The following is a 19,246-nucleotide window of genomic DNA, read 5'->3' as shown; positions in this document are numbered from 1 at the left end:
TCAAGATTACAAAAACCCAAGACAAAAACTAAATGTCCACGTGTGCAAAATAATTAAAGGAGCTAAAACTTGTAATGAATTAGTTTAATTATGTTTAGGATGCAGGGTTAAATTCTGGCTGTCACTCTGAGAAAAAGAATATCAATTCATTATGACAAGATCAAAGACCAGTACAGTTCAGGATGAACAGATGGGCTTCACACTGACAGATTTCTTTCCATTTCAATGGGCTATTGTTCTAAATGCCTCGTGCGCGAGTGATTTATTTTAATTGAACATTCACCTTACCAGAGAATAGTTTAAAAGTTCCCTTTGTTAAAAGTCAAGTGCCCTTCAAACATACTGAGGTATTTTTTTACCTGATTTCCTAGAGATGACAAAGAAGCTCTCAAGTTACATAAAAATGTAATTGTGAAATGGCTTGACACATTTTGTGGTTTAGTGACTACTTGCTAATGCTATTCTCTTGCACATTAACAGCTTCAAAAAGAATAAGTGACACATACCCTGCTTTGAATAATGATTTTTTAAATACATAACAGTGCTGTCAATGTAATCTCAGAGTGCACTTTAGCCTTCTGTAGGATGTATATGCATGTGCATGCCTGCTCCTCTGAATGGACATACTGGACTCCTGCTGACTGCTAAAGCCACATTACTTTCAAGAAATGCCCTTATTTTAATGCTTCCCAAAATTACAACAGATAAGAACAATAAAAAGCAACATGCCCATGGAACATCTAAAATAAACCTGATGAAGACTTTCAATGAGTAAAAATATTGAATAAATATTGAACTAAAAACAAAATTATTTGTACAAATGACCATTGATACAGCAGGGCTTTAATCGTTGAAATCTTGGGTGACACCAGACCAGACGCATCTCCACCTGGGATCTGAACCCTCGAACCCACTTTTCCACCCTGTAGCCTAATGTAACTAACGGTAATCGAAGTAGGACGGGCGTCTCTTTTTTTCCAGAAAGTTTGTTCTTCAATCCAGGCTGTGACACTGCAGTACACAATTAGCTGAATGAAGATCCAAGACAACAAGGGGAAAAAAAACGCGTCTCTCCCCACTTTGGCTCAGCATTTTGGCTTAGCAGGTGCAAAACAAAACATTGGGCTTTGAAGAGGAAGCAGGTGTATTGCCTTCATCCCTCTTGGGCAGTCGCAAGTGAGCGAGAACTCGGTGGTGGCGGATTTTGATTAAGAACAAAGCAGAAGTTGTCTATTCATGAGTCAGACTAATCTTGGCGAGACTCGCCTAAGAGTTACCAGCCAGACCAAGGAGGGGGAAAAATACTGGTTTTGAATTCGATTTGTTGCAGCCATAAAATTAAGGGCACTAATAAACATGCTCACCACAAAGAAGTCATTACTGTCCATCTAGAAGACACATTGGCAAGCTCCTTCCTTTTCCCACATTCTCCCAGCTTGTGCAACAGTAGCACCACTGTTTGAAAATTAGGGCACTGCAGATGAGAAGGTGGCAAGTCAGAGGCTGGCAAATAACTGTAATTTTCAGCACTCCTATGAAATCATACAGTATCTCAGCAGACAGCTAATGGAGTCATAATAAGGGTAAGGTGTTATTACACCCATACCTCAGGCCATTACAATATTATTCCGCAGCAGTTTGGATGCCTCTGTGAATGCCACTTGCCTGGGCTCTGCTTCCTTCTCACTCGTCTTAAGGAATGGGTGCTTTATTGTGCTGGCTAAGGCAGGATTGAGGCCTTATGTGGGAGGTCAATGACCGCATCTTCCTGTGTGCCAGACGCTACACTTGCATTACTGACAGGGGGGTGGATAAGTAATGTCGTTACGATGTTCCAGAGTGGTGGAAATATCCGATTACATTATCCGAGGACATTCCCCAGCCTACAACAGTTGCAGCTCCATCATCTGTGGTGAGTGTATTAAAAAAAAATCAAAGTCACACTTTTTTCAAGAAGACCATATACTGTAGCCATCCGATAGTGAATTAGAAGAAAAAAACTAATTATAGAAGCTGATATTAAAAGCCGACATGCTAAAGAATACTTCAAGCAGGTGGTTCGTCACCTTTGTTCCAGTGTTCTCTCATAAAATAACAACAACATACTGTAAAGCACTCAATAGGTTTAGCTCAACAGCACCAATTCTTCATTTCAAACAACAATCTACGTTGTAAATGTTGGAGCCATGTGGGCAGGCATTATCTTCATCCATTCAGCCGTGACAATCCAGCTGTGTCAAAGAGGTGTTTACATAGCATCCACAGATAATGGGACTCATCCACAGTATAATCAGGCGCACTTAAGTCTTCTCGTAATGATTTAATATCGAAGGACCCTAGTATGCAAAGAAAAGCTATGCTTCCCTTAAAACGTCCAAAGTAGCTGTTATTTCTTAAGACTCCGTCTATATAGAACAAACAAATTGTTTTTGCATTAATGCATGCAGTTTGAAAGGAAAATTGTAGGTGTTGTCAAATTAAATTTGCAATGCTGCGACGACATCCCAATTTCACGGAATTAAGAGGAGGGATATCAGCACCACGTGTGCACCAGAATCATCAACACCTAATCAACAGCTTCACTGAGCACACATCGGCTGAGGCTGCAGGAGCGTGCTGCAGCATCTTGCTTCCCAGCAAATGAATGCTCCCGGGTATTGAGGATGCACCTGACATATGGCCATCGCATTCCTCTCCAGATCTCCAGGGCGCAGTTTGACAGAAAGCGACAGATCTTTGCCAGGCTTCTGAAAGGCCCGCACCAGGTGGAAGAAACACAAGAGGAACATACTTGATTGTACTGGCTTATTAGTGGCAGTGTGCTCACAGAACCTTTGAAGGTAATGTAATATTAAAAAACACATTTTGCATCTCTTAGTTTATACCGATGCATGCAAGGGTGGTCTTTGATCGCTTTTGAACCCTGTGTCACCGTGTGCGTTTCCAGACGTTCGAAGCTGGCGTAGAATCAGCCTATTAAAGCTGGCCTTTGTGGTTTCCAAGTACAGCTCAAACAGGAGATGTCTTTGTTGGGAGGCCTGATATCACCATGCCATGCAAGCTAGTTTCTGGGTTACAGTGACGGTCAGTGGAGAGGTCCAGTAACCCAGAGGGCTGTGGAATTAATCAAGTACCTTCATATTCAGTTAGTATTTCCTTCTTTCACCTCAAAACAGGTACTACTGATGACTGCTAGGTACCTGTAGGTACCTGTGAAATTTGGCAGTGCACATTTTGATGGTCCTGCTCTCTGGCAACAACTGTGCTGCTTTAACTCCAAAATGTCCTGCCTTGCCCGGAGTCCACCTGTCACATAATCATGAAATATCTGGCACTCTGGACTGGAGTCCCATCCAGGGAGTACCGGGGCTTCCTCCCATTGCTTGCCAGGATAGGCTCCAGCTCCCCTGCGACTGTGTGTGGGATAAAAAAAGATGGAGAGATCCATCTGCACCCATCAAACCATGATGTCATCAAACAAATGCAGCTTCCCCAGGGAATCCAAGACAAACACATCTGTCGGGCTTCTGCTCCGTGGTGATGTGTTAATTGCAGAGTTGTTTTTTTTTGCCACATCAGCTCAGCTGTTCTTTGATCTTCTGTCATCTCTTTAAGTCTTTAAAATTACCCCTCACCTTTCTGCAAGCTGAGAACCTCTTAACTACATCTTTTTGCCATTTAAACTGTACTTTGCCAGCTGAAGGATAAACAACAAATGTTGAGTCCAAAATCATTAATGGTGACAAAAACAAATTGTTAATGTATAAATGAAGTTAATGATCTACAGACAGAAGAGTGCTTATTTTATTTCTTAATTTTTGTTTGGTATACCCCTTAATGAGTATTTATGTGAGTTGTGTGTTTATTATGGTATTCTCCATATTCATCTCGTGAGGAACACTTCAGGTTTATGGAGCGTTACCAGAGCATGCCCTCACTATGAATTATGGGAATGAATATTAATTCGCTCTTGTCGATTCGCACCAGCGAAGAGGTCAGAGCCTTCTGAAGAGACTTATGATTCTCCCTTCTGCATATATAAAACCAAAATTATCAGTCACAGACAAGTCTTACATCCTTGTTTTATAATTCAGAGTAAAACAGCAAACTATATATCCATATACAGAATATATACACAAGAAACCATGCTGGGTCTTTAAGATAATTTGTTGTGGACTATAGCCCCTGTTGCTTGTGTTGATGTACTGAAGGCTAGTGAGGAAAAAGCAATTAATAATGGTACATCTGTGCTCCTGAAACTCTGAGTGCTGAGCTGTCAGTAAGCCTCACCATGTGTGTAATTGTGAATAGCCATTGACTGCCACATTCGTTGTCCTAAAGAGTGAAAAAGGAGATTGATCACTGCTCTTCCTTATCCAAGAGGAAGGATATTTGCTAGGTCCGACTGACCGCTCTCACAGAGCTCAGTCACAGCACACTCTCATACTCATTGTAAAACCGAGTGCCCTGCTTGAGTATGGAGAGGTAATTACAGCGTTTCTGACATTGAAGTGACTCCTGCATTTTAATATCGCGCCAATGGAAAGTGTTCTTTTCATCTCAGTGCCAGTCAACCATACAAAAGAAAGCATAATTGTTCCAAATCAATCTATCAGTGCTGAAATGAGCTGCTTTGCCACCACATGCATCAAACCCCATTCAGAATTGTACAGTAGACCTGCCTGTCAACTCTAAAGACATGGCATCAAACCTTTCCTTCTCAAAATACATTTCTGCATTTTCAACTGTCTTAAAATATTTACCGCTACCTTGCATGTGCCTTTTATCCTAAAAAGAACAGAATACTCAAACAATTTCATGCGTGCGTGCCCCAATGCACGTCATAAGACACAGTTGATGTTTTTTAATAGTAGGTTATTTTCATTTCCAAAAAGATTGCCAAAATTTAATATGTCACAAAATGTTTGATGAATACTGAGTGTCCTCTGTAGCACAAGGGCATGTGTTGCCAAATTGGAGCTTCCACCCTAGGACGATGAATTTACATGTCGGGCATTACCATAGGAGGTTTTTTTTAAAAAGGTATAATTCACTGTTCCATACTACAAAGCACATGTGGGAATTAAGGGAGGGAAAACTCGGCAAAAACATTCAAGTTAACACGCAACGCTCATTGACATTCTAACGCAGTTCTAACAGGAATTCTCTCTACTGCTGTTAAATTGCACTCCGTCCTCGAAACAGCCTGAACCAAACATGAGCTCGACATTAAAAGCACAAAGACCGAGAGACGCAGCATATGCAACGCAAGCCTGCTGCTTTGTTCAGTGTAATGCGCGCAGCTGCCGTGAACGGAATGTGGCAATGGGGTTGCCATAGCGACGAACGCCAGGGCAGGCAGAAGGAAGAGTATTAGCATCCATTTCTCCGACGGACTCCTATGGCACGCGACAAGGCCGGGTTTTATTAGAGGAAGATGAGGCACACATTGTTGGGTGGGGGGGGGGAATCCCTAACCCTAACCCCTAAAAATGTTATCTTCTGTTAAAATATACCAGAGCTTGCTTACTGTGCCTATTACAGAGGAAAAAAACAAAGTGACACACAGCCCTGACAGTTATTGAGGATAACAAGACATATAACTGAGGTACCGCAAAGTAGGCAGCAGTGTCTGCTTTGATTGCCTCTTTATAACTTCAATACACAGCATGACGTGCCCCCTGCTTCGTGCTCACTTTCAAAGTTATCTTCTGCATAGCAAGAATCCGCCTGCACGAGTGATTCTGGAGACGACGAGCTGGCCCTCGCTCAGAATTGACACAAATATACCACATTAAAATGCAGAATGGATCACATCGTGGGATCACCCCAAGTGGATATGACCATCATCCAGGTGGATGCTGCACATTGGTGGTGGTGGAGGGGAGTCCCCATTACCTGTAAAGCGCTTTGAGTGGAGTGTCCAGAAAAGCGCTATATAAGTGTAAGCAATTATTATTATTATAATTATACCCCAGCCGTCACGGGGGGGGGGGGTCAAATCACAAATTCCTTAGATTTCAACAGTGCTTTACATCTGAAAGCGCTTCAGAGAGCACTTCACACACTGCTTAAGTTCAGTAGCCATCGGGAAGACACATAGTAGCCACGATGGGCCAAGAGATAACAGAAAAGGTAGAAAAGTGAACAAGGGTCCCATCTGTAGCACACCCCCTCCTACCTCCTCCAGTGTCCCTACTCAAGTGTACCACCTACTGGTCTTCTGGTGCCAATTACAGCAGCCAGCTGGTCTTCCTTGGAGGTCTGCCATCCCAGCACTGACCAGGCACAGGTGGTAATTCTAGATATCACGTCTTGGGAATGTTTAGGTTTATAGAACCTTTATTAATCACAGCTAGAAATAAGGATTGAACTGATTCAAAAGATAATGAGTAAAGATCTACTTCAACAACTCCAGAGACTTTTGCCACCTCTTCATTGGACAAAGATTTACAGTCACTAGCCTTAGTGACTCATATGATTTTAAGTCTCTTCAGCTTGTACAGCATTGAGCACTCAGCAATCTCAAAATGCTGTATGTACCTGCCCGTGGATGGGACACAGGATCATTAAAGGTTAATTGTATCCCTTTACAAAGATATGACCTAATCTATGGATGTAACTGGGTTACTACAGAAACTGAACTGTAGTATGACTTCTGGCCATTGCCTAGAGTCTTAATTACAACTCCACACATCTAAAATCTAGCAAATTGCCTCATAGCATTTTTTTTTCTATCAGAGAAATGAAGTTCTGAACTTTAGTTGCACAGCAGTGTTAATTTCAGTACTTTCATTTCAATTACAGAATGACCTTCCTCCTATCAAAAATGTACGCAGGTACAGTATAAGGTGAGGAGGCCAAAATCTCACCAATAGCCTGGAGGTTCATTTTATTGACTGTTGTTGACTGAAGTCAAGTGATTGCTGGAATAACACACAGCAGGCACAGACAGTGGTATTGGCAAACAGTGGCATGCTGGTGAGCACAAAACAATTACTGCTGTCTTTCTGAACTGCACCTCCAAATTGTTCTTAATCCTCCCAAGACAAGCCATCTTAACAAGCCTCAGAACGCCATCAATCTAATAAGAGGAACTGTGGAAAACACAAGTGACTGAAAGAGTAAGTTTGGCTTATGTTACCGTCTCCCAGTGGGAGCAACTCAAAGGCTTATTGAAAACAAATTCACTTTCTGCTTTCATTTTTTACTCTGTCCCGAGGGCATGTTGAAAAAAGCCCTACACTTCCATTTGGAGTGTTAACTGTACTGAAAGATTTGTGACAATGGAAAATATATTTACAAGCCCAGAACTCTGGGAGTCTGGCTGATCTTGCAGAACCAAAATCTTTTTAACAACTAAAATCTAGTCAGAATGCAAGCACTGCTTACTGTATATACTGTACACTGAGAAAGGTTGGTTTTTAAACAAGTCTCATTACAAATTTAAACAGATACTGGATGCTGCTCCAATTTCTTGGGAACGTGCTAAATGTGAATACAGCATTCAACACTTTTGAAAGAGAAGAGAATGGACCATCATACTTGATGAATTTTCAGTTGTTAACATTTGGAACAAGCAAAAGAACACAGCATACTACATTACTGTGCCACACAGATGTTTCAATTTCAGCTGACTTTTCAGAGCATTCTTCAAAATTATTAGTTATTAGAAGCTATGTCTTCTGGCCACAGCCAGAAAACCCATATGAGTCCTTTCTTGTGGTGTTGCTGGTCACTGCACAAAAAGACCAGTTCATATTAACATATTTGTCCTGGTCTTTAGTCAATGAAAAATGTATGTTTCCTATAAAATGGGCAGCACTTGGGGTCTCTCAACCCAGGAGTGAATTTTACTGTTCACTACCACCAAGAAAGTTTCAAGAAAACAACAAAGTTCCTGGGAGCCTTTGTTATGCCAGATCTGTCATGTCTGATAGAACCGTATATAATGTATCCACAGTACAGATTTAGAGCACAGGAACATGACAGGGTTTGCAAGTGAGAGGAAACCATTTGTCACATCTTGTTCACAATTCTATTCCCCTCTAACCATTTCTTGAAGGATTCCAGAGAATCGGCTTGGACAACATGGCCGGGCAGTTTCAGACACCCACAACTCTTCTTCACGTGTCCCCTTGTGTCCTCAGGTTTTACTTTCATTGATAGCCCTGAATTTGACCTCCGTTTTGACTCTGTCGATACCTTTCTGGATTTTGAACACTTCTACCAAACCCTTCATAGCCTCCAGCACTCAAGGCTAAAGAGTTTAATTTCCTTTATCCTGTCTCTGCATGCTGTATTTTTAAAATCAGGAATTAACTGACACCAAATTGCAATGTCCTTTTTGTAACATGGTAATTTTAAGAAAAACCAACACCAGGACACCCGTGCACCAGACACATCTTTTTTCTTAGAAATTAAGTTGCTTAGAAACTGATATGCATGTTGAAAAGAAAGCTAACAGATGGACTAACCAGAGCCAATCAAGTTAATGCTAATAAGTAGTGGACTCTATCACAAGGATGAGGCATTTTTTGGGCAGTCAGAATGTAGGCTGAGCCTTACAGTTCATCACAAGTTGAAGTCAGAGCTAGAGAAAGTCACCGAATGACTCAAGTCCCCAAGCGCCATGCAGACATTGGCAGTGGTATGAGTTGGACAAGCAGGGGTTGGTAAAGCATATCATTGGCCTGCTGTTTTGGGACGCTGTGAGTTTTCAGAACTGTCTGACAGATCTTTATCACTCCTGAAATCCATGGTTACTGTACTGGGACTGAAAAACGTCCTGGAGTGGACGTTTCAGAGGAGAGTGTGCATGGGCAATTAACATGTGGAAAATCCAAACTGGGAAAAAGAATGAAGTGTACTCAAAATTTTAAGACAAAAATAAAAAGATAAATACTGCATGACCTTATTTTTCATTTTTTTGGAAGAAAACCTACTGATAATGGATATTAACATAACCAAAGTACAATTTACATAACTATTCCCACAGCATCATTAAGGCACACACGAGAACCATTAAACTAAATCCCGTATCTTCAAGCACAAAATGGAAAGAGCACTTCAAAGAGAAGCAAAAGCTTCTTTTTATCTTTTTGTTCTACTGTATGGCACAAAGGGCAGAAAAATAAAATGAAGAAAATATGTACTTTCTAGGCTTTTAATTCCAACACCAAGGCTGACCCTCAACTGGGACAATGCTACAAGTTTGTAGGCATATTCCAATAAGAAATGTTTTAAATGAAAAAATAATAACATTTATACATAACATCATAATCATTTGACTGGGCTCCCTATTTTATTTGGTCTACTTTTCAGAAAATAATTTCTCTCAGCCGTTAGAATAACAGGAAGGAAAAACAAGATTGTCCTCCACTTTGATTATGTGCTATGATAAAATTTATATTTTTGACCTTTATTAACGTGTCCTTTTTTCAAACATTTTATGGAGAGGAATAAACAGTTTTGGCCTAAAGGGAATGTGGCTGTAAAGATAAAAATCATAGATCAAAGGATAAAATAAATTACAGGTCAAAGGTCAAACACAGGGTGTGGGGGCTTAAGTCTGTGCTTGGTTTATCATGGACTATTAATGCCTTAGTATTTCCGAAAATGCTCATTTTTAAATAAACCATGGAAAAACTTGACAGGAGCAGCTCGGCTCCTGGATGATGTGTGTCTAGTCTGAGAAATTAAATTAGGATCCCTGCACATTTCTGAACAGAGAAATCTTTCCTATTTCATGTCACGGAAATGTTTTTAATGAACAATCTGCCTCACAATATCAAGCCAAAATGCAGTTCACATAAACAATTACCCTTTACATTTTTGATTAAATTTTCTAGATCAATTGCCTTGAAAATACTTCCATGAACAAAAAAAAACAACAAATAAGAAGTATTCCAGTGCTTGGCACTGTGACTTTGGCAGACATACCGAAAGAGAGTGAATTTGCCACCTAGTATTACTGCATTGGAACCAAAAGTAGGCTTGAGATTCTGTCTGAATTCTGTGAAAGACTATGCTTTTCTGATAATTCAAACAGCCTGCTCTGCGAAAATAAGATATTTATTGAGCAAGTACTGTTGCCAAAGCTGATTCCTCAGGCAGCATACACACATACACACACACCTTCCGTACGTTTACAGCTTTTCTAGCAAAAGCAGGACATAACGGAGAGGCATATTGCAGGCAGCTTCCTGGAGATGGGAATCTAGTCATGTACGGTCATATCTTTATAAAAATGTAATAAGATAAACCCACAGAGGGGACATGTAAAGTACATCAAGAAGGCTTCCTAGTCAAAACTCAAACCCAGTGCCCAAGAACTAATAGTAAACAGCCCTAACTATGAACGATATCGTGCACAGTTAACTGTTAACCTGGGAAATGACATCAAAAGAGCGCATATGAAGATAAACTTCAAACTACTCATGTCCCTCAACACAAGGTACTTAAAATGTACAGGATGATTCAGAAGTCTATACAAAAAAGGATCGAAAACCACAACAAATGAAGATGGGTTACACAAAATGACGGTTGCCAATATGGGGAATATGGAAAGACCCCTCAAGAGTGAGTGCTAGCAAAAAAAATTCCTACACTTGCAATTCGATGTATGACAGCTGTCATCAGGCATAAATGAAAGCATTCTGGACAGATTTCATTTGCAGAATAAAAGGCAGATCTCAGCTCCATCACAGCTGCTCAGCCTGTGACACAGTAGCTACTGCAGAGTTTGGGACATCTCAAAGGCAACATTAGCAATTAAGTCCAATTCATCAATAGCCTGCAATGGCTTCAGTCGCCGGGTTACAAACGACAACAACGCCCTTCTCCAGCAAAGATAACTTCAGGATGCTGGCGTGTCAAAAGATTACTGAGATTATTACCAAAGCTTCTATGACTGAGAGGCAATGCTCAAGTCCTTAAAACCAATCTTCTTGTGTATATTTATACACTACAAATGTCATTTAGCATCTTTTGATTGCTACTAGCAATTTTGTTTTAAAAATTGGACCAAAAAAAGCGAAAAGGCCGAGTTGGTCACTGGAAGAAAACATGACCTTGGGAATGCTGTCTTACCAACCATCCTCTCATACTGTGGTCTTTATAATAGAAGATGACTAAACAAAATGCTTTATCACTCTCTTATTATTTTATTATTTATTATCTATTCACAGCACAGAAACAGCAGACGGGTCATCCATTCTGTGGTATATTCTAACCAAACTAAAGAGCATTAAAAGTACTGCAAATACATTTTCAAAATTATTATTTGCTGTAGTCTGTTATCGCAGCTGTTTAATTCCTGGTGACTTGAATTCTCTTTAGACATACAGCTATTTCCTCTAATCAGCTGGCCCGATCGCTTAGTGGTCACTGCTGCTTGTACTGGTACCACACAGCACCTGATGCTTCCATGCCCTTTCAATACCACAGCTGGTGAACATAAAACTGCATTTATTCGCACACAGGGAAAATGAAAGAGAGGGGAAACGTTTGGAAGTGGTGAATACTTGCGCATCCGATTGCTGATTCAACAGGAAAATGGCTGCATGTTGCTGGTTAAGGAGGACAAATGGTTCTTTTTGCAAATTAAAAAAAAGTAGATCAACCAAAGAAACCTAAACACCTAAACCACAGGGCAAAAATGGCATTTAAGTGCAATCCATTTCAAGACTTATTACTTATTGCACGCAGGGCAATTAGTACTCAGAAGGTAGCTGAAAGGTCAGGTTGTGGCTGTGGCATCTCAGGGGTGTCCACAAAATGGCGTTCAGGGCTCATCAGGCAACTGACAGCCATATAAGCAAGATGGGCTTAACAGTCTGTCATCCCTGCCTTCCTTACGGTCTTCCATGCCAAGACCAGCCTTTTTCCAACATCTTCCTCCAAGGCAGCATCCACATGGATACAGTGCGTCTCAACCATTGGCATTTCTGTAAAGCCAGTTAATAGAAATATTTTAATACCTTCCCTCGATGCTTAGAGGAATAATACTGTATATATCCACCAAACGGTCAGGTGTGTTATTAAATCCCTTGTGACAGGAGAGCGTCTGAACAGTATTTAACGTGGCTCATAACCATTTTTGTTAGCCTGCTTATTAGCTCAAAACGTAAAAATAAGCAGTTGCAACTTCACTATATCATTCTTAAATATGTGCTGTTTGGAAATGCATAGGGGAGCAGTGCTTTTTTTTTTTCCCAAAGCAACTGAACAGATAGCGGGTCGCCGTTTAGCTCGTCTTCCCTCAAATTTGATTTTTCCTAAAGTATTCTTGAGCTATGCCATTCGTGCTAAAACACAGTCAGTCAGTCACTATCAAGCAAGCCCAAATGTATCATTTCAAAAGCATTTTAGTGATTGAGAGAATGACAGAAGGGTATCCACAGTAGCTGTTTGGTGTGTTCTCAAGTCTGCTTTCCTATGCTCCTATTTTAAGAAACTATTTTGTAACCAAAGTTGGTCATGTGTTGGTTTATAGCATTGTGCTGCTGGCTGGCAGAGATCCAGTCTTTCAAAGAAGGTTTATACTGCACATCACCATATACGTCAAACTAAAAGACACACAAACAGATGGCAAGGTATGCTCAGATCAGACAAGTACAGTACCATTTCTTTAATAAGCACAAAGGTTGCTCAGCTGTCGACGATATCAGAGTGGCTCCGAGCTGAAGCAATTAGATTCGACTGAGTTAGAAGACCCACTTCAAAATAGATCTTGTTAACACGTTGAACTGGCTGATCCTTAAAGTCTGAAATGAAGCAATTAAACACACCGCAGGAGATATCCAAAATTCGATTATGTGACTCAACTGGCTGCCTGATCTTATTCTGGTGAATACTATAACTCAGTTAAAAAGTGAGAGCTGCACAACGATCAGATTAGATTCATTCTTAAAAAATGAGGTTGGAAAAGAACATAAAATCACAAAAAAGGACGAAAATTGGAAAGTTGAAGAGAGTATTCAGTTTAAAACCGTTCTGCTTATAAAGAACTTAGCCCAGTTTCTTGATGATGGCTAAAGATGTACAAGGACCGTTAAAGATACACCTATAAATAACCATCAAGTCGTTAATTCCTGTTAAAGGTCATGACATTCCAGCTCCTGCCCTGAGGAGTTTATGCTCAAGGAGGGACAAGACCACCAGTTACACCAATTCAATGCAGGACACCCGCATAATTTACAGACGCCAATTAACCTAGACACGCATCACGTTATTTTTCAGCTCACAAAGCATCCTTCTTTTAAATTGGCAGTTCAGCATACATTTGTTAAAAGTTAATCATAAGAAAAAGAACAAGAATTCAGCTTCGACAGAAGCAGTTGGATACTGAAATTTAATAAGAACCACTCTCTGTGGGTCTAATAAAATGTTTAAGTGCTAGAACTAAATCTGATTAGCACCCTATTTAAAAGTGTTTGAATTTTCATGTTGTGATAATTCCTTTGAAACCCCATTACACACAAATGGGGGAATTCCATGAAATCTAATAAAAAAAATGACCTGTTTAGTCAGCATAAATTAAGATCTCATTGTGGCTAATAAATCACCTCAGATGGATTTTGAGCTCCAGCTTATTCTATCCAATCTACAACTTAATTATCAACAGCAGAGATTCAAAGAGTCTCTTCAGGTAGATCTATATCACATTTAATTTAATCATCATGTCCCTGTTTCTTCGTTAGATGTTTTTGCTCGTTATCATTACATTTTACTTTAGACTTCTGCGATTAAAAGATGCAGGTTGTAGTCAGGAGTTCACATTTACACGAAGACAACGCACCCAGTTTTGAGTCTAGTCGTCAAATATCAATAAAACTGTTATTTTTACACTGGGAATGCCAGTAAAAGATACAAAAATACAAACCTTCCAGGAAAGGAGGTCAATCTTCCAGATTATACAAAATTTAAAAACAAATGCCACTTTCGTTTGAAGTTCTGGGGCATAATCAATCAAAGTAGTCAGGCCCGTTTTCTGGTAAAAAGAACATCAAGGACCATGGATTGTACAACTAGGTTATAAAGAGTAGCAATCAATCAGATCTTTATCCATTTCCTCAAGAGAGACTTGTTAGGAAGTGAGGCTATAAAAATAAAAGTAGGAATGAAGAAGATTATAGAAGGAGGTCAGATTTTACATGGGCTATTGCTTGCTTGTATCTGATTTAACACCTCAATTTTAACATTTTTACTGGTCTATAAAGGAGCCCATTGAATTACATTCAGCAATGACTTCTCTAACCATTTAAAGTGCACGGTTTTACAAAAGAGTAGACAACGTTTCGTGAGACCTGGCACTTTGAAAATGATCCTGGCCGTAACTTGTGGAATTCTTTGATTCACAAGACTTGATGAATATTTAGACTGATGCAAAAGCTTTATTTGCAAACAAATTCAAGCAATAAAATAACCCATATAGGCCAGGCCACCTATAGTTTGGTGTGGTTGAACAAGAAGGCTATTTCTGGGGATCAGTATGGTATGATCCTATTTGAATTCTGACTTCATGTCACCACGGTCTCTGCAAGTTAGCTGCAAGTTCCCCAGTTTCTAAAAATCAGTACTCTGGGTCAAAGATTTACAGATAGATCTTATCAAATTCACAAATTCTCTTGCGCTTTCAAACTGTCTTTGGACATGGACTTCTCAAGGCAGTCTGTGGTAAATTTGCTGCCAGCTAAAATCTGACAGTATTAGATGTTCACAAAAGGTAATTTTTTTAATTTGGCGATCTTCTCTTGCCCCTGCAAGTACAATGGATGCCCCACCTCTGGCAAATATTTGTTCAATTAAATTATGTGTTCAATTCTGCAATTAAGGAATCTGAAAGCCCTGGAGCTCCAAAAAGGTCAACATTTGCCCACTCCCCCTTTAGTGTAACATATTTCTTCAAATTAAATTCAACTGAGAAGAAACTGATGATATAAATGTGGTCAATCCTGTGCCTTTCTAAGGTAGTGGATTAAAGACTACACAGATAGGACTCTGCAAGGTTAGAGAGATCTTTGCATCAGATGCATGGCAACTCAGGGTTTCAAAGCGACCCTTAAACGCAAGAAAATGCGTGCAACATAGTTTGATGGATCCAATTTTTTTTCTGAATTCTTCCCTCTCCTTCTTTCTCTGAAAGACAAAATTCTCTCACTCTTTTCCAAATGTCTTTGGAAATGGACTTTTCAAGGCAGTCCGTGCTGAATTGCTGCCAGCTAAGATCTGATGGTATTAGATATTCTCAAAAAGGGTCATTATTAATTAGATAGATACAGTATTTATAAGAAATATATTGCACTACTATAAATCGTGGAAGTGGACTGGCCTTATAGCACTTTATTATGAGCTATTAGCTTTTCATTTTAACAGCTGCAGATGCATAAGGACTTAAGCCTTGACCTGCCAAATTTGAGTGTTTCAATGAGAACAGTGCAAAAAGAAAAAGACACATATATTCCATCTATAATTTCATACATGATTCTCTATATATAGGAGTGCGGTGCTTCTCTCTCATGAGCACAGCACGTGATTATATTGCTATTCAGGTCCTCAAACTGTTTTAATGAACAACTGCTACTGCCGAACAAAGGGAAAATGAAGAAAACACTCCTTTGAAGTGGATGAGCTAGAAGACTTTCAAATCCCATTTGTGGCAAATTGCTTTCCCGTCCTGAACCCTGATAGAATCAGAATAGTTCTTCCTATAAATGCGCTCACAGCGGGGAGTGGCTACACTGTGGCTATGGTGGCTGTACTGCATTCGGACCATCACCTACTAATGGAGTCTCGCTCAACCTCAAAGGCAGCTCCCTGGAAACACGATTTGACTGACGGACACAATGCTCTTTCTAGATTTCACAGCCTGGCCCTTCCTTTCAACAGCAGAATCTTACTCACCAGGCTCCAAATACAACTGCACTATATACACAGCCTTCACGAGCAGTCTAGTCACTGCTGTCCTGTTCCCAGTACCAGCTTTCAGAACAGGTTCTGCTGGTTGCAGTCTGGACCACACAGGTCATTTTTGTTATTTTATGAAAGTGAGGCTGCGATATCTAAAATGCATTTCATACTGTACATATTTTGTCGCATGAAGAAATCACAGGGTCTCCAATTCCTGGAACTGTGCTGTATGGCACAAGATGAGACTACACCCCAGATGGGATGCCAGATCACTGCAAGCAGGACACACGTATGCCAACACACAAAGACAATTAAGAAACCCCAGTTAATCCCTCCAGTTTGTCTTCACAAGCCGGAGGAGGAAGGCTTGGAGAAAACCCACATGAACATGGTGAGAGCATGCAAACTCCGCACAGAAGGTGCTCCAGGCCAGAAGGCTATCTGCCTATACACCATGCTCCCCTGTATACAAAGGTGTCAATGAAAATCATCAGCATTTTGATGCCACATCTTTAAAAATGTGAAATTGAAAAATACTCCTATTATCCAAGAGATGTTGAGATTTATTAGCACCTGCAGGATGTAAACGTACTTGTTCTGTGCAATCAAAAGGAGATTTATGGGGAATTCACTGTGGGGAATTCATTAAGAGGTTCAAACATTTTTCATGTAACAGAAGGGACTGAAACACTACTTAGATACCAGAAACTCCACATACAAAGGCTGAAAAGGCATGTCAATAGAGTACATCTACCACTCAAAATATCCTGAGCTGTCATTCTCTTACTTTATTCTCAACAACCATCGGCTTTGAGGTCTCCCTCAGTTTGTAGCTCTATTTATGAGTCTTTCAGGTTAGAAAAGCAAGGCACACTGCAGTGTGTTTAGATGTCTGTAGGAAATCATTTGCCCTTTATCAGAAAGCCACTTACTCCGGGCAAGAATAACAGCCCAAGTCCTATCCTAGGAGCATATGGGACAAGGACACTAGTCAGAGGTTCAACAGAGGCTATTTCAAACAGTTAACCGAGTCATGCAAATGAGTGAGATTGCAGCATCTGAATTTACAGATCAAACTAATATTTCACTTACACTTGGATCTCTGTCTTTTTAACGAAAAAGCACCACGGTGGAGCATTTTTTCAGAATATCCAGACCAGACTAAATGAGTATGCTAGTAAGTCCCACTGTAAAGAGCCTCATGTTTCAAAACAGTCCCCAGACATGCAAAGAAAGTGCCTAATAGCAGCAAACTCTAAAGATCACAGCTGCCTCTACATGTTACTGATATGGTTGACTACATAAAACCAGCTAACAATTTTGACTGAATACTAGAATGAACTCCACAAGGTTAAAGCACTGAGGCATTACAGTGAGCAAAATACTTGAAGACTATTTTAACATCTGCCTGACGGTGTGCAAATGAATGGCACTGCACAAAGTGGAAATGAAGAAAAAAGTTCAATAGCAATCCCAAGGTCCTTCAAGGACATATTTTAATATAAAACACACTGAAATTGTTTCAATGCTCATTGTGTAGACAATAAAAATCTCTCCTTCAAATGACTCTGCATCTTTTTTGTGTGTCCTCAAGATTCTTAACTGCCTGCAATTATGTGGTGAAAAGTTTATTTATGTTGTAAGAAGTTCAACTTAATTTTTTTGACACAGTATAAGGTATATCTATACACAATATTAGTATTCTTTTATATATACATTGGAAGACAGTTTTTCAATACCTACAGTACTGTGCCGCTTGACTGTCTCTTATTATCAAACCAGAAAGTCTGAAGGATTTTACTCTACAATGTGTACAAGTCTGTTTCCCTCTTACCGACAGTCGTCCCCTCACGAGCTGTGACAAACGCGGTTTCACAGATGTGTGTATGTTTAAAATGTCTGCGTGTATCTCCAACAAAAGCAGAAAATGAGGTATTATTCCAGGGAGAGCCTGTGAATCCACTCCAGTAATGTCAATGCAGCCAACCTCTTCAATGGGAGATACAAAACAGGTAACTGGAATCAGTCGAGATGTACAGGAAAGAGATCACTGTCCCATCAGCTTTGAGAAACTGCAGTGTTAAACTGTTATAATCACAGACCAAATATCCATGTGCTGTAAGACATCCTTCTCACTTGCTACAATACAGACTTCCAGTGGTCTTGCAGATTCTGATTTGGTAGCGGTCTGATCCTGAGGGAGTCAAAGGAGCAGAGCAACCAGCATATTTAAATTTGAATTAATGAACAATCCAACAGAGATTGTGTTAGCATTTTTACAGACTTGTTAACAGTACATTAGTTAACCCAAGCCGTTGCTTAAAATAAATCAATATTCTTAAATTCAAGAGATCACGTTTTGGCCTGAACACAGTGCAGTACGCACAAGGAGGGTTGCTATAACCACCACAATGGGACATATCCAAAAACAAAAAGTGGAAAGCAGCTTGTTCCTAAAATGTTGGCAGCTAAGAGTACTGTACTACAAAAGGAAGATGTTGAATTTGATCCGGGTTCGTTCTAAACGTGCTCTTTTAAGGCATTTGTTTTGACATTTTAGAATAATTGGAAGGCAGAGAGGGGAGACATTGCTCCCAGCAGCACCAAGGTCCTTGGCTGGTTCCTGGGAACTGGCCTTTGGGAAACCTGGCCTTGGCGTGAGTGTTTGCGCGTCTATGTTTGTGTGTGCCCTTGAATGGACTGGCATCTCACCCAGGGTGTATCCTGCCTTGATTCCAATGCTTACCAAGATAGGCTCCGACTCCCCTGCATCCCTGAACTGGATGAAACAGTTGCATAAATGGAAGGATAAGAGTCGGAGTTAACCACTGTCAGAAACCGCCGTTGTGCCATAAGTTGAAATCTTCGTATAGGTTTAAATGCATATAAAATTATCACATCTGGACATTTTCACAATAATATCAGAGTGAGATCATTTCTATACTCAGATTATAAGGCCCCTTCAAAATGGCTCAATGCAGAGCATTACAAGAAGACAAATTGTGTGTGTTTCAATGTGTTCTCTGGAACACGGCCAGTTCAAACCTATGCTGAAATAGGTTGCAGTGGAGAAGAAAGTACTGAAAGCATACTGTTGTCTATCCATAGGATGTGTAGGACGTGTCCCTAGTGTGCTATACCCTCCATTCTTCTTACTTTCATTAAGTGGAATACTAGTGTGTCTTGTCACTTGGTAGCCAGTTTGTCAGCTGCGGCATTTACATCACCAAAAGTGTGTGGGGTTCTGCCCTGTTCCTTCCTGTGAGTTTTTGTATCCCCTATAGAGAGGCATTCGATTTAAAGGCAAATTCATCAGGCGCTGCCACTCCGAGCT

The 19,246-nt window shown here is 40.2% G+C and overlaps 1 protein-coding gene across 1 annotated transcript in view; it reads right to left on the bottom strand.

The window, feature by feature from the left end:
• Positions 1–19,246, bottom strand: part of rab26 (RAB26, member RAS oncogene family) — a 143,357-nt gene that overhangs the window by 117,296 nt on the left and 6,815 nt on the right. The window lies entirely within an intron of this gene.

This window comes from Atractosteus spatula, chromosome 18, assembly GCF_055471065.1.
Source record: "Atractosteus spatula isolate fAtrSpa1 chromosome 18, fAtrSpa1.hap1, whole genome shotgun sequence".
Lineage (NCBI taxonomy): Eukaryota > Metazoa > Chordata > Actinopteri > Semionotiformes > Lepisosteidae > Atractosteus > Atractosteus spatula.
The sequence above is the reverse complement of the archived record's forward strand: the minus strand, read 5'-3'. Positions and strand labels throughout refer to the sequence as shown.